This window comes from Fukomys damarensis, unplaced genomic scaffold (genome assembly GCF_012274545.1).
Source record: "Fukomys damarensis isolate Sample0158 unplaced genomic scaffold, DMR_v1.0_HiC HiC_scaffold_14, whole genome shotgun sequence".
Classification (NCBI taxonomy): Eukaryota; Metazoa; Chordata; class Mammalia; order Rodentia; family Bathyergidae; genus Fukomys; species Fukomys damarensis.
The window spans coordinates 76,696,856-76,711,381 of record NW_022900926.1 but is presented as its reverse complement, the minus strand read 5'-3'; the positions used below and the strand labels follow the sequence as shown (position 1 = coordinate 76,711,381).

The following is a 14,526-nucleotide window of genomic DNA, read 5'->3' as shown; positions in this document are numbered from 1 at the left end:
CCTGCTAGGAGAAGGGATTTACTCAGACCATACTGGCAATATTAAGGATTATATTTTTAATACATTGCCAATATATATTAAATGACCATTTCTAGAATTGTGTACTACAAAAACAAATTCACAAACAAAAATCACCAACATATACTTTATAATATTAAAATAATTATTTTTAGTATTATATGGTTTCAGGGGGACTCATAATTTGTTGTTGCTTTTATTATTTATGTGTATTTTGCATGTAGGAGAGAGATGGAAAATACATTCAAAATGACTCTTCACAGATTGTATCTAGACTTAAGTCTTTTCTACTGCTTTGGATGGGAATAATTGTCTATCGCCTTTCTAAAGACACGTGCACCTTTGTTACTTCTTTTACTTAGTAGTTTTCTTCATTTGGTATATTTCATAAGTCTGAGGTGAATTTATAGAAATGGAACAATCTTGGATATTTGTAGAAAGATTTAGACTGTGAAATAGGTTCCTTATCATGATCAGGTAAAATAAAATCTATCGAGATCCTTAAATATATTTCAGTCTCATTGAGACAAAACAGACTACAAAAACCAAAACAAAATCTCCATTATAGAATAATTCAAAAATAACTATGATATTTTGTTGTACTTATATTGGCACCATTATGTTATGCTAGAAGTCTTTTTGTCTCTCCTAAATGTCTCATAATGTTGATCTTTATTTCAGGAAAATAGGTCTTTTTACAAAAATAAATAATTTGGCTAAATATTACAGTAGAGTTTGATATAACAAACAAATATTTTATCTGTAAATTTTATACCCATAAACTCTAAACATTATAAGAATTAATAAATTTTTTGACTGAAGAAGAAATAAGTATTTCATTTTAACTGGTAAATTTATTTCCAATATATGTTGCTATTTTGCTTCATTATCTAATATCCGTGCTTTTCTTTTTTGTTATTTTTTAAGGTTAATTAATTTTATTGGTACATTTAAAGTATACAGTGTAATTTCATTCATCATAGGAAATTTGCAACTTTACATAATCCATCTTGGTTCTTATATTTTCCCCATTCCCCTGCCCTCACTTCAACCCCTCCCCCCCTCCCTAGCTACAAAGATTTTGTTTCCATTTTTTCTTTTTCTCATGATAATTCTATTCCCATCTTTCTTTTCCCCTACTTCTCCCACCTCCCCTTTCCCTTTGCACCTTTTCTTTCAATTCCACATTATCTATTATACCTTTTTGTCCTTATTTACACTTTCAGTTTCTCACTGTAGAGAAACTATTTGGTATTTACAGGTGTGCTCTGTTTCTTTCACTTAAGAGTATTGCCTCAATGTGCATCCACTTAGCTATAAATGTCTCTAGTTTCTCATTCTTTAGCTAATATCTTCAGAGATTCCACAAAACATTAAGACCTGGGCTAAAGAATGAAGAAGATAAAGAAAAGCACTTTTTTGTCTTCGAACACTTACAATTACAAATGATTTGGAGTGGGTCCACAAAAAAAATCTGAAACAAAATTATAGGTACTTCCTTAAAATATAATTTCATTTAAATATTTACTATAAGTTCCACTTGAGATTTTGGCTATTTTACTGATTAGGCTGTTTTAAAATCTATATTAAAAGAATAATTTTATAAAAGTACCAAGAAAGCCTATCGACTCTGCTTTTCTGGGAGTTGAATACAACAGAACCAGTAAGAGCAAGGCCCATTGAGTACCACTATTACTTTAGCAGATCTGACTTTGTTTAATTCCCACAGAAACTGTAGGGTAGTTTGTTAATGGATACACTTTGTAAACAGAATTTTCAAAAGAATGTTCACAGTTTGGCCTCCTGTTGTTTTCTATTGGTTTGAAAGGGGGCATTCACAGCTGCAGAAAACAGTTGGCAATTATCAAATTGACTTTTTCTACAATGTAAGGTAATACTAACACATGCAATTTCTGGCATTTTCACAAGAACAGCAAGCCAATCATTTGAATTTTCACATTAAGCATGGACATTTCCTCTCTGGGTCTGATTGACCTTATCCAAGTTATAGAGAAGAAAATTTGGAGAGTTAGAGGAAGCCCATTTTCAAAATCAACTCACTGAACCTGAACCAGATTAAGGGCATCTACATTAAATTGCCTGATGGGAAGATTCACTCCTTCCTGTACACCAGTTTCCACTTTTCAAATATTTCTCTAAAGCAAGTGTCAAAGGAACTGGAATCCTGCCAAATCCAGATATGCTAAGACAGATATACTTGACTAAATCCAGACAAGTAATAGAAGGTTTTGCATGATCCTACAGTGAAATTACATTCAAATAAACATGACATAAGACCATCATAACTAAAATTATGACAATGAATACAAAATGGCAATTATGGTTGCACATTTATTTACAAATTTATCTTAGTATTTAAATATCATTATATTGATAGAGTTTTCAAAATTTGTATAAGGAAAAATAGTGTAAATGACAAATCTCACAGTTTATATTGTCACAAGCAATGACATGTAGTACTTGGGTTAAATTGACTCAACACCAATACACAAACCACTACTCAGGGAAAAAATATGGAACTGATCAAAATCCATTAAATGACAGCATAACAAAGCAGAAGTCTATGTTTTAATTACAATTACTAGACTGTATCAAATGGGCAACTTTTCTTTTTGTGAAGGTTTGTTCCTTGTACAGAAGAGATGACTCTTAAAGATGAGTAAGAAGACTATTTCAATAGATTGCTAAAAAGACACACCATTAACTTAATTTTATCTCTTTTCTGAGATATAGATTCAGTTACAACTGAATATATTTATTAAGCTTTAAGTAAAGTGGGCATTCTTATTAATTTTCGAAATGGAAAGTAGAAAAAAGAGCCTGGCATAAATTTTGTATGTTTTCGTAGCTTAAATTAGGGCCTATTTTAACATTAATTCTAATCTAACACTCAATGACTATGCAGTGCCATTGTTCTGCTACAGTAGGTGTTTGTCCTTTACAGATTTAATATTTACTGCTTTAACGATATGGCTATACATGTTGGTTGTGTGTGATATAGATTAATCTATTACTTTGTTTTGAGTGAAAAATTCAATGCACGTATGGCTGGATTAAATAGAAAAATCTCTTTTTAAATAAACTCATAATCATTTCAATTAAACAATAAGGCACATGTTAATAGCTCTCAGTTCCCTAAACAGAATGTCTATTAAAGAAAACAATACATGAATGATTATTGCGCTTTTATAATCTGTCTGTAGGATGGAACTAATAAAACTATGAATAAAACAAAGAAGAAAATAATGCAAAGCTCATATAATCCTGTCTTGGTGTAATATATACCTTACAATAAATAAAACATAATTCATAAATAAGAGCTCTGAGCTACCAAAGTCATTGGGGTCATTTAATAGCGTTGAATAAGAACAAAAATGACATGATGCAATCCAATCAGAAAGCACTCATTTTTTCATTTTTCCCCTAATATTACTAAAAAGAGGTGTTTGAGGAAGTTACTTAACAAGGATATGTGCTCATTTCCACACCACTCTATACATATATTTTATTGTAGTGATTTAAGTAACTTCCTTAGGTTAACACACATCACATTAATTTGTGTTTGATGTCTATAGGAACCACATGATTCTCATGCCATATATAATTAAAAACAGTGCACTTACCCAATATGACTGCATTCATAAAATTGGATATTAAATAGTAACCCCAGAAGGTATTGGCATGTATTCTTAGTCTACAATATATTCTAAATAGAATAGACCCTTAATATTTGTTAATATAACTTTTGGATCTTTTCACATAACTTCATTTATTCACATGAGTAGAGCATCACAGACTCCCTTGTCTCTGTAAATTGCCTATGTGGAAAATAGCAGACAACAGTAAAGATTGATTGAGATGTAGATACTGAAAGACTCAGCTAGGTTCATACACTAGCTAATATCAGACAAGGTTTGCTACATAACTTAAACAATTTTAGCACTAAGAGTCCAACAGAAAATAATTGAACTTGTTTTATACTACATAACCTATATTTGGTACTATACTTTTTAAGTCTATAAATTCTAAGAAACTATTTTATATAATAGTATTTTCCATAAGCTGTTTAAACCCTGGAACAGGATCTCATTCAACATAGGATGTACACATCCAAAATATAATATTATTTATTCTACAATCAAAAATAAAATATAAGGTAGAAAAAAATCTTCAAAATCATAATAGTTTAAACCAAACTGACAATAATGGGTAAAGAAATCTCTAAAAGAAGAGATAAATTAGTAGTTTTACCTTCACAGAGCACAAATCTAAAATGTGACCACCATAAAAAAAATTTAAAACAAACAAAAACTAGCTGAAAACTATAGTACTATTAAAAAGAAAATACAAAAGGATATCATAAAATAGAAAGATGCTCCTTGTTTCTGGATAGGCAAAACCAAAATAGTTAAAATGGTCATACTCCCAAGACTGTTACGTAGATTTAATGAAATCTCAATCAAAATACTAATAACATTACTTACAGAACTACAGAAAACAACCCTAAAATTCATATAGAACCAGAAGAGACCTAGAATAGCAAAAGCAAGTCCGGGTAACAAGGGCAAGGCAGAGGACATCACAATCCTAGACATCGTTATACTACAAAGCTAGGGGGATAAAAGGGTATTGTGGAAAAAAATAGACTTTGGGATCAATGGAACAGAATAAAGATACAGAAACAACTCTGGGCACACTTGGTTGTTATTTTTCACAAAAGGCTCAAATCCCTTCACTGGAGGAAAGACAGCCTCCTTGACACAAGGTGCTAGGAAAACTGGCTACCCATATGTTGAAGGTTGAACCTAGACCTTTCTCTCACCATGCACTAAACCAAACTAAGATAAAAATGAAACAAAGATCTAAACAATCGAGAGGAAGACAAAATAGGTAGATTTCTTAAAGATATGCATGCAGTCAAAGACATTCTAAGCAAAAACCTGGTTGTACAAGAAATAATATCAAGCTGGGCGTGGTGACGCATGCCTGTAATCCCAGCACTTAGGAGACTGAGGCAGAAGGATCACTGTGAGTTCGAGACCAGCCTCTGCTACATAGTGAGTTCCAGATCATTCTCAACTACATAGTGAGACCCTGTCTCAAAATACAAAACAAAAAAAACAAAAAAAATTTTTTAAAAAGAAATAATATCAATAAAGAACAAAGGGGGAGCACATCAAATTAAAAAGCTTCTTCATGGCAGAGAAACCCATTAACATGCTTACAGACAACCTATAGAAAGGGAAAATATTCTGCCAGCTACTCCTCAGACAAGGGACTAATATTGAGAATATATAAAGAACTCACAAAATTAGATTCCCCCAATTTTAAAGACCCAATTAAAATATGGGCATTTGAGAATAAAATGTACCTTTCAGATGAAGAAATACAAATGGCCAATAAATACATGAAAAAATGTTCAAAATAACTTGCCACTCAACAAATGCAAATTAAAATAATGCTGAAATACCATCTCAGTCTGGAAAAAAAGAAGAAAAAAAAAGGATACCATCAAGAAATGAACCAATAGCAAATGCTGGCAAGGCTGGGGGAGGAGCTGCTCTCCATTGTTGGTGGAACTGTAAACTGATAAAACCACTGCGGAAATCAGTAAGAAGATTCCTCAAAAAACTAAGAGTAAACATTCCATTTGACCCAGATATCCTCCTTCTAAGTATCTTCCCCAAAGAGGTAAAGACATACTACTACGTTGGTGTGTAAATGCCCATGTTTATAGTAGCACAGTTCATAATAGCTAAATCTTGGAAACAGTCTATATGTCCAACAACAGACGAATGGATAGAAAATGTGGTGTTTATACACAACAGAGTATTACTTCTCTGCCATAAAAATGGATAAACTTAAGTCATTTGTAGGAAAATAAATGCATCTCAAGACCATAATGTTAAGTGAAGCAACTCAGACACACGGGCTTAAATATTGCATTGTTTCTCTTAGGTGAAAAAGTCAAAGTATATAGAAAGTATGAAATGAAACACAGAAAATAGGAAAAAAAATAGAAAGAGAAAAAGGATACTGTAACCCAGGGTGGAGAATGTATCTAAATGTGTATGATTGTCTTAGTGTAATTGTCTTACATGTTTTATATGTTCTTTAGCCTTTAAGTCTTGTTTTCAATCTGTATGTATAGTAATAAACTTTGTAAGATCTTATAAGATAAATAATTCTAATGCTGGAAATAAAAGGGCAGTGGAGTGAGGGAGAAGGGGAATTGAAATGTGTTATGTACACTACTAATCCCCTTCAGTGGGTGTACAGTTAATATAATCAGTATGTACTGTGATCACACGCACACACAGCTGAAAAGATTAATTCATTCTAAAAGACCAAAAGTGAGCTAGGATGAAAATCTAGCTGGGAGTCTAAGTGACGGCAGTCATTGTCTAATTCTTTACTATGAGCTTCTATCATTTGCTCATGGAAAAGATTGCAAAGAGGAAAGGAGAGCTTAGAGAGTTCTTCATATGTGTTGCACAGGCCTTAGTCCTGTCCACTTATCAGACCTTGGGTCCTATGCACCAAAAAGCTCTAAGCCATCAAGTGACAGGCAGAACCTTGTCTCTTTTCCCTGCAAAGTAAACAGCACAAAGTGAAAGCTTTTGGCCCTAGGAGGGGGCATTTATTCAAAGTCCAGGGATAGCAATCTCCTTCAGGGACAAGGGTAAGGAATTATCTGTCACCAGTCTCCTCAGGGTACAGTGCCACTGACAGAAGTAGCACTAAATTTTCCTCTGTTAGAAAGTTATGCTTCTTTTTGTGGAGGGATGGAAACTTCCCAAGCAAAACAATCTGAGATTCTGCTAAAGGAGAGAACAGGAATGCTGATAGAGTTCCATCACTATCACCCAGGTAAAAAAGGCCTGCCTAAGATAAAAGATGAAACATAAAATGTGGAGACATCTCTTGCTCCCTACCAGATGCCTCATATAAAGAATAGCAGCTATCACTAGAATGACATGAAGATTTTGTCTATGGTGCAAGTGTGTGCAGCCTGTTGAAAACTGAGTATAATGCAGTAATACAAATCTCACTTCCCCAATATGCCCACACTAAGCAAAAAACAGCAGCAGCTCACTATTGGGGAAATTGAAAGCTTTCATTAACTAAAGATAACTACAGCCACAATAAAACCAAACCCAGCTTTACTACTGTCTAGTTTGACTCAATTCCCCATATTAATAGCAAAAAGCAGAAGGTGCATATATCTGTCCACTATAATTTTACATGCAAAACCATAATTGAAGCACACACATTCACTCTTGGCAAGGGAACAAAAATAAAATTGACAGTAGAACCACACACTGACTTAAATATCGGTAAGATCAGACTATAAAGTAGCTATCATAAAGCCAGTAGAAAAGAAAAGGTATAAATAATAATCACATAATTTCTAAAGAGAGATGAAAAACATAACAACTGGCCAAATGGAAATTCCAGAATTACAACAGATGATATCAGAAATTAAGATTGTAGTAGAAGACAGGAAGTTAGGCAGAACCAATAAAATTAAAGGCCAATAGGAATTATCCAAAACTGAAACAAAAAACCAAAATTGGATAGAAAAGAAAATTGAACACAATAAGAAACGGACTGATCTCCAAACATTGACTGTGAATAAGTTTTCAGTACTTCTCCCTTTTCTGACATGAGTGTGAAAACGACAGTGAGACATGAGTACTTTTCAAAAGGTTAACAGACTGCTTTGTGCAAAAGGATAACCATGCAGCTATGGTGGGGTCGGTGAGATCTGAGAAGGGGTGTGTGTGTGTGTGTGTGTGTGTGTGTGCTTAGTTCATACTCTTACAAGGAAGGGGAATTGTCTTCTTACTCTTTTGCTTTACTCACAGGATTTGATGGGAATATTAACATGACAATTGTAAAGCCACCATTTTACATAAACTTAGATTCTTGGCACCATGAGCTTAACATGTCAACTCAACCTACTTTAGCTTAATTAATTTTGTTTGTGGTATTGCTATAGTGTCCAAATATATACTCTAGCTGGGCATGGTGGCACATGCCTGCAATCCCAGCACTCAGGAGGCTGAGGTAGGAGTATCATTGTGGGTTCAAGACCAGCCTCGGCTACACAGTGAGTCCCACAGCAGTCTGAACTACATAGTGAGACCCTGTCTCAGAAAAAAAAAAATGTAAATATATATATATATATATATATAGCCTCAGCTAGTGAAACTTTCAAGTGAAATTCAGAGTTAATTTATGATTTCTGTATATAAAACTAATGCAATTAGTGTCATGTCACATAGACAATCGTCAGAAACTACCAAGAGAATACCAGGATATATAATTAATCATGAGAAAATCTTTTAAAGTTTGGATTATTGCAAGATAACTAGACAGTATAAAATTTTAATTCCAATTGTTTTCTTTCTACGACAGTCAGAAAAAGTTCAGAAACTAATTAATTTGAAGAAAAACATTAGTCCATCATTAAAACAATTAAATTAGAGGAAAGATCAATTTTCATATTTTATAATTTCTAAAACTAAAAAGCTGAGTGTTATGATAAAGGACATAGTTAGATACAGAATAAAGTTGTATATATAAAACAAAGACACAGAGCCCTGAATAATATATCAAAATATAGGTTTTGGCCAGGCATTGGTGGCGCACGCCTGTAATCCCAGCACTCGGGAGACTGAGGCAAGAGGATCATTGTGAGTTCGAGACCAGCCTGGGCTACATAGTGAGTTCCAGGTCAGTCTCAACTACATAGTGAGACCCTGTCTCAAAAAAACTAAAAAAAAAAAAAGAATTTGGCAACATATAAATTCCACCAGAGCATTGGTTCTCTGAAGTAATAAATAACTCTAAAGTGATCCATTTGTAGAGACGAACACTGTCTAAAATTATGCAAAACTACTGGTAAATACAAGATATACTCCTAAGTGAAATAAATAAGTCACACATGTGTAAATACCAAATAGTTTCTCTGGTGTGAATAAACTACAATAATACATAAGATCCTAATAAGATTACTGACATTGTGAAATGGGAAGAAAGGGGCTAAAGGTGTAGGGAAGGTGGGATGGGATGGGTAGGGGAAGGGTAATAAGGGAAAAGAAAAAAATGTGAGATAATGAAAAGATGGAAATAAAGTGTAGATGGGGAGGGGAGGGGAGGTGAAGGGAGGGCAGGGACAAAGGGGAAAAAATGAGAACCAAGACCTGTCATGTAGAGGTACAGGATCCCAACAATGAATGTAACTGGACTGTATCCCTAAAATGTACCAATAAACTCACTAAAGTTGGGAAAAAAAAAAAAGGTATCTAGTGATCCAAACCCTTGGTACATTGTTAAGTTCATTTTAAATTAGATTTAAACTATTGTTTCAAACTGCCAATAAAACGGATAATCTGATTTCTAATTTTAATCTTCTTTTCTACATTTAAAAATCCACTCATTTATTCAAAACATAATTGACGTGCAAAATTCTCCATTGTGCAAAACATATTCTTGCATATCAAAATTTTCTTATAGAGATAACTGGTTGATTTGAATGTGAATATAATATTTGTTAAAGCTACATGATAAATATAAAGTCATTTTCTACTGGAACAGATATCAGCAAAATTTCATCTCTAAATTGATCACATGCAAAGAAATTGTCACTGACTAGAACAACATTTTTCATAAAAGTTAGAAATTAAACATGTTGGAAAGGCAAGGTCAGAACATAAAGCCTTGGAATATAAGGATAGTGCTTTTTTTATAAGAAACAAATATAAAACATAGAGCATTTGTCCATCTATCAGGAAACAAGGATTCTATTTTTTGCTCTTCCACTACTGTAGAAAAACTAATATGTTTTCACTTATGAGAGGAAGGTATATTCTAATGATGTGATTTTCATCCATCTCTTTTACTTCATTCCCTGCTCTAGTGCATTTATTCTAAAGGTTATAAAATTGTCTTATATTCACACCAGATAAATTGTGACACAGAAGAGTTTTAAGCAACTTCCATTCCTCAGACATTTTCTGCATAGCAGTGAGTTGCTATCAGTCAACATTTCTTTGAGATTTTTGTGCCATTAGGGATGCTAAAAAGAATAACCTGTTCCTCTGAAACACAAACATTGAGGACCCAAGACGCAGCTTGCTGGGTTAAAAGGAAGCCAAAAGCATTTCTTGCAGCAAACCTAGCAGAACTAAAGTCTTCACTGTTCCCATGGCTTAATAAACGGGTCTACCTATACCCTGAATGCCCACAAGATGTTACTCTCGTAGATGCTCTAGCAACTGTAAGGTACTCTGAGTATAAAAAGTCAAAGCACATTCCTGTTGATTGGATAATGGACATTTTAACTTTTTCTTAGTGTATTCTCAAAATACTTCTGGCTATCAGCCTAAATACACTTAAGTTAATATACCTGAGGAGACAAACATGAAGTTCCATGACAGCACATACTATTATTTTACCCACAAGGATTTTGTTTCAAGAATCTTAAATCCTTTATATAACAGGACACACTACTCCAGGGGACCAGAGCTAGCAATAGTTTTTCACTCCACTTTAAGTTACCAAGCAACACAGCCACTCAGGGATTTGGCCAATTATCTAAAACAGACTAGCATCAGATCTGAAAGTAAAGAAGCTTCAAATTCTATCATAGATATGAATTATTCCAAACTAATATTGTCCTAATAAGTGTAAGTCTTACCATAGAATCTCAATGTGAATATACTTGCCTTATTTTCAGAAATGTAAAACCTGGAAAATGTTGACATATCCTTTACAAAATCTATATTCTCCTGAAATTACAAGAACATATTGTTGACTTAAATGTTTGAAAAACGTTGAGGTAACATATAGGACAACTCTCATACAATAAGAAGGAGTGGTAATAGAGAAGAGGACAAATAAACTAAAACCTAAACCATGGTTGTATTAACCAAATTTCCATCACTGTCATTAAATACCAGAGGCAGGCTATTTTGAAAAAGAGACAGCTTTTTAGTCCACAATTTTGATGCAAAGTCTGAGATCAGGCAGCTTCATTGGCTCAGCCTCTGGTGAGTGGCATCATATCATCACAAGAACGTATGTAGGGTTGAGAGACCATATCTACATCAGGAAGCAGAGAGGGCTTGGTGGGAACAGTTTTACTCCTTTTAAATAACAGTCTTCTCATTACTGGAAATAACCAGGATTCTGTGAGAAAATAATCTCATTCGAGATCATATAATGACTTATCATTAGACCTTACACCCACAAAATCTTCCAGTCAGCCTGGGGACTAAGCTCACGAAACTTGGACCCTTGAGATGTACACAAAATTAAAGCAAAGAAGTATTCAATTAACAAAGCAAAGTAGAAGAAAAAATGTGCATGATAATGTGTGCCAAAATGCCTGCATAAATATGGCTGGAAAGGCACAAAGGAAAACGTGGGCAATTACAAAGTTACTTCTTTCTCAAGATATACATCTAATATTGGCAGAAGAGAAGCACAACTTCATCTAACATCGAAGGTTGAACAATGTTTTCCCTCATTTCAAAAAAAATGTAGCTATTAATGAAGTTGAAGGAATTTTTAGACAAATTACATTATACAATAGCCACTATCTTGTGATAGTTTATTCCAAGGCACTACATTAGAATCCACTTTAGAATTTGATTACAGACTCTGTAGTGGCAGTGATAGCAAATCTTTTGTAGCTTTCAAGGTTAACAGCCAGCTGTGACACGCATTCCGTAGGCTCACCACCACTGGTATAAGGGCTTGAGAGGAGGTGACAGTGAACTGTAGAGGATATCTTCTAAATCATAGCTCTAAAACTCTGCAATGATCTTAGTGTTACACAATAAAAAAAAGTTTCTATTTGTCTAGAATAGAACTTCTTATTTGAGACCCAAATATGAACCTTAAAAGGAAGATCCCAGATTTATAAAGTCGAATGCACATTCAGTAAGCTTACACATTTTTGGTGGGCTAGCTCATTGCTTCCCTATATTATCAAGAATCCTTGTCCCAAAGTGGTCAGTTGTCATTGGTATAGAAAAGGGATTTGGTGAACTACTTGTCTTACCCTTCATATTTCGTTTAGATTATTTTGTTTTTAAACACAGGTTATAATACATTGGGGGCTACACATCAGTGGCATACACACTGGCAACATTAAGAAATGCAGGTGATGTGTTACTAATGATATACATAATTATACAGTTTTCTAACTTTCTGAAGGAAGAAAGCAAACCTTCAGGGTATAAGATAAAAATTGTGAAAGATATGAAGATTTGAATACTGAAAAGACTCTTAAACTCTTGAGAATGACCAAGAGCTTATTTGTGACTGAGAACACAATTAGAAGGGGAAAACACATCTACCTCATCATTTGTTTTGAGGATCAAATAGCTATTATATGTACAAGCCTCATAACTTATCCAGAAAATATCACTATTATCATTCTAATTGCTATTTTATTACTATTATGAAATCTTCATCTATGTAGAGAAACTGAATAAGAACAAAGAAGGCTGAACAGAGAACACAAAAGAGAACAAAAATGGTTCTCTTTTAAAATACTTATGTGGGGCTGGGATTTTTAAGTCAATAGTACACCGTGTGCTTAGTATGTATATGGACTTGTGTTCAATCCCAGCATCAACACAACATAAAAACAACAACAACAACAACAAAGCTTTATTTAGCTTTAATCAAGTGATCGAAAAGATATACTTCATAGAACCCAACTATAATATATGTGGTCCAGCATATGATTTTTTTAAAGTTTGTTTCATGGTTTTTAATCTTCTTGATTAAAAAAATCAGACTTTCATAATTTGAGTGTGCTGATCTTCATCAAAAGGCTCATTCTCTGGGTCAGAGTCAGTGGTGTCAGAATATCTACAACAATCACGTTCATTGTCACTAACATCCGGCCTTACAGAAGTTGAACTGGTAGCCTCTGGATTTGATGGCTCCTCTACTGTTTTTGTGAAGTACACAGCTTCACCTTAAAATTTGCAGAAAAATCCCAGTTTGCCTTATCTTTATTTGCTTTGTCAAGATCATTTTTTGTTAAAGCAGGTAGTAGATACTCTCTATCATTATCTGCACACTCTATACTGCAAATACTATCAATATCTTAATCACATAGACTTTCGTTTTCTACTTTTTCTGAGGTTTCCTCTGGTCCTGGTATGTAGAACATATTTAGCCAAAAGTGAAACGTTTTGTCCTTTTTTAGCATATTGTTCTGTTTGTGGAAGAACTCTACTTTGATGTCACCACACACAGGAAATGGCTGAGGGAATTCAAAGTACATTAACTTGTTTTCCCATCTTGTGGGTCCTGAATTGGAGGAATATATCTTCACCTTTAGCTGGCAGACCACAAACTGAGCATTGCAAGTTCAACCACTGAACACTGGAATAGTTTCAAACATCCAGCATATGATTTGTATCAGAAGACATTTTTTACCACTCCAGTTTTGAAAGTTTAAAAGTATAACAACTTATTACTGTCTTCTGGCTTAGTCCACAAACCAATCACAGGGTCCTTCTCATTGGAGGCAGGCTTGGCTGATCCGGGATAGACTTGTTTGTGTTGGAAATTATCAGTAATTGTGCTGTTTGGATTATTTTACACATGAAGCCCATTGTCCAGAAGCATAGCTGTTTTTATGTGGTGGCTCATAAGTTTCAAAAGAAGAGGACAGACTAGTCACAATTTTTTTTTTAATTTAGTACAATGATACACATCCTACATAGAAGGAATAATCACATCATGTTTGAATTAATTCAGCAATATAAAAAATAAACTCTATTTCTTGATGTCAGATTACAAAAGAAATGGAAATACAAATCTGCAATGTCACATTGTAAAAGGAGTGAAGACACAAAGAAGAATGGAAATCTTACTTTTAAAAATATACGGCTTTACCAAGTAAAATGTTAAAAACTCTACAATAATCAAAATAAATGTTTAAGGGGTAACAATTTTGATGAATTGCCATGGGCTAAGTTAAATCAATGTGAGAATGAAAAGTATCTAGGAACTGTTGCTGGGTGAGGCATCATAGTCTTGACCTCCAGAAAATCCTCCAGGTTGGTACAGCAGAGTCCTAGAAAGACTACCTCATCGCTCCGGCAGGGTAACTAATAAAAGTGTAATCCTTAGGAAGCCAGGGGCACCTACAGCTATAGAAAACAAAGTCTGATTTCTACATAAATTCACATAAATCCTCCTACAAGAAACTTACTAATTTCCACAGATTCTATTAAGTATAAAACATTGTCCACTTTTCAGCCAGGTGTGGTGAAACACCTCTAACCCTAGCACAGTGGGAAGCTGAGGTGGGAGGGTCACAAATTCAAGTTCAGCCTGGGCAACTTAACAATTTACTGAGTCTAAGCCTGTCTCCAAAATTACAAAGGTCTGTGGGTTGCAGGCCAGTGTGAAAGCCCTTGATTTAATCCTCAGTGCAGAAAAAAAAAAATA

General features: G+C 34.0%; 1 pseudogene; it reads right to left on the bottom strand.

Moving 5' to 3' along the window:
• Positions 1-12,851: 12,851 nt before the first annotated feature.
• On the bottom strand, positions 12,852-13,471 carry LOC104850318 (annotated as a pseudogene).
• Positions 13,472-14,526: the final 1,055 nt, after the last annotated feature.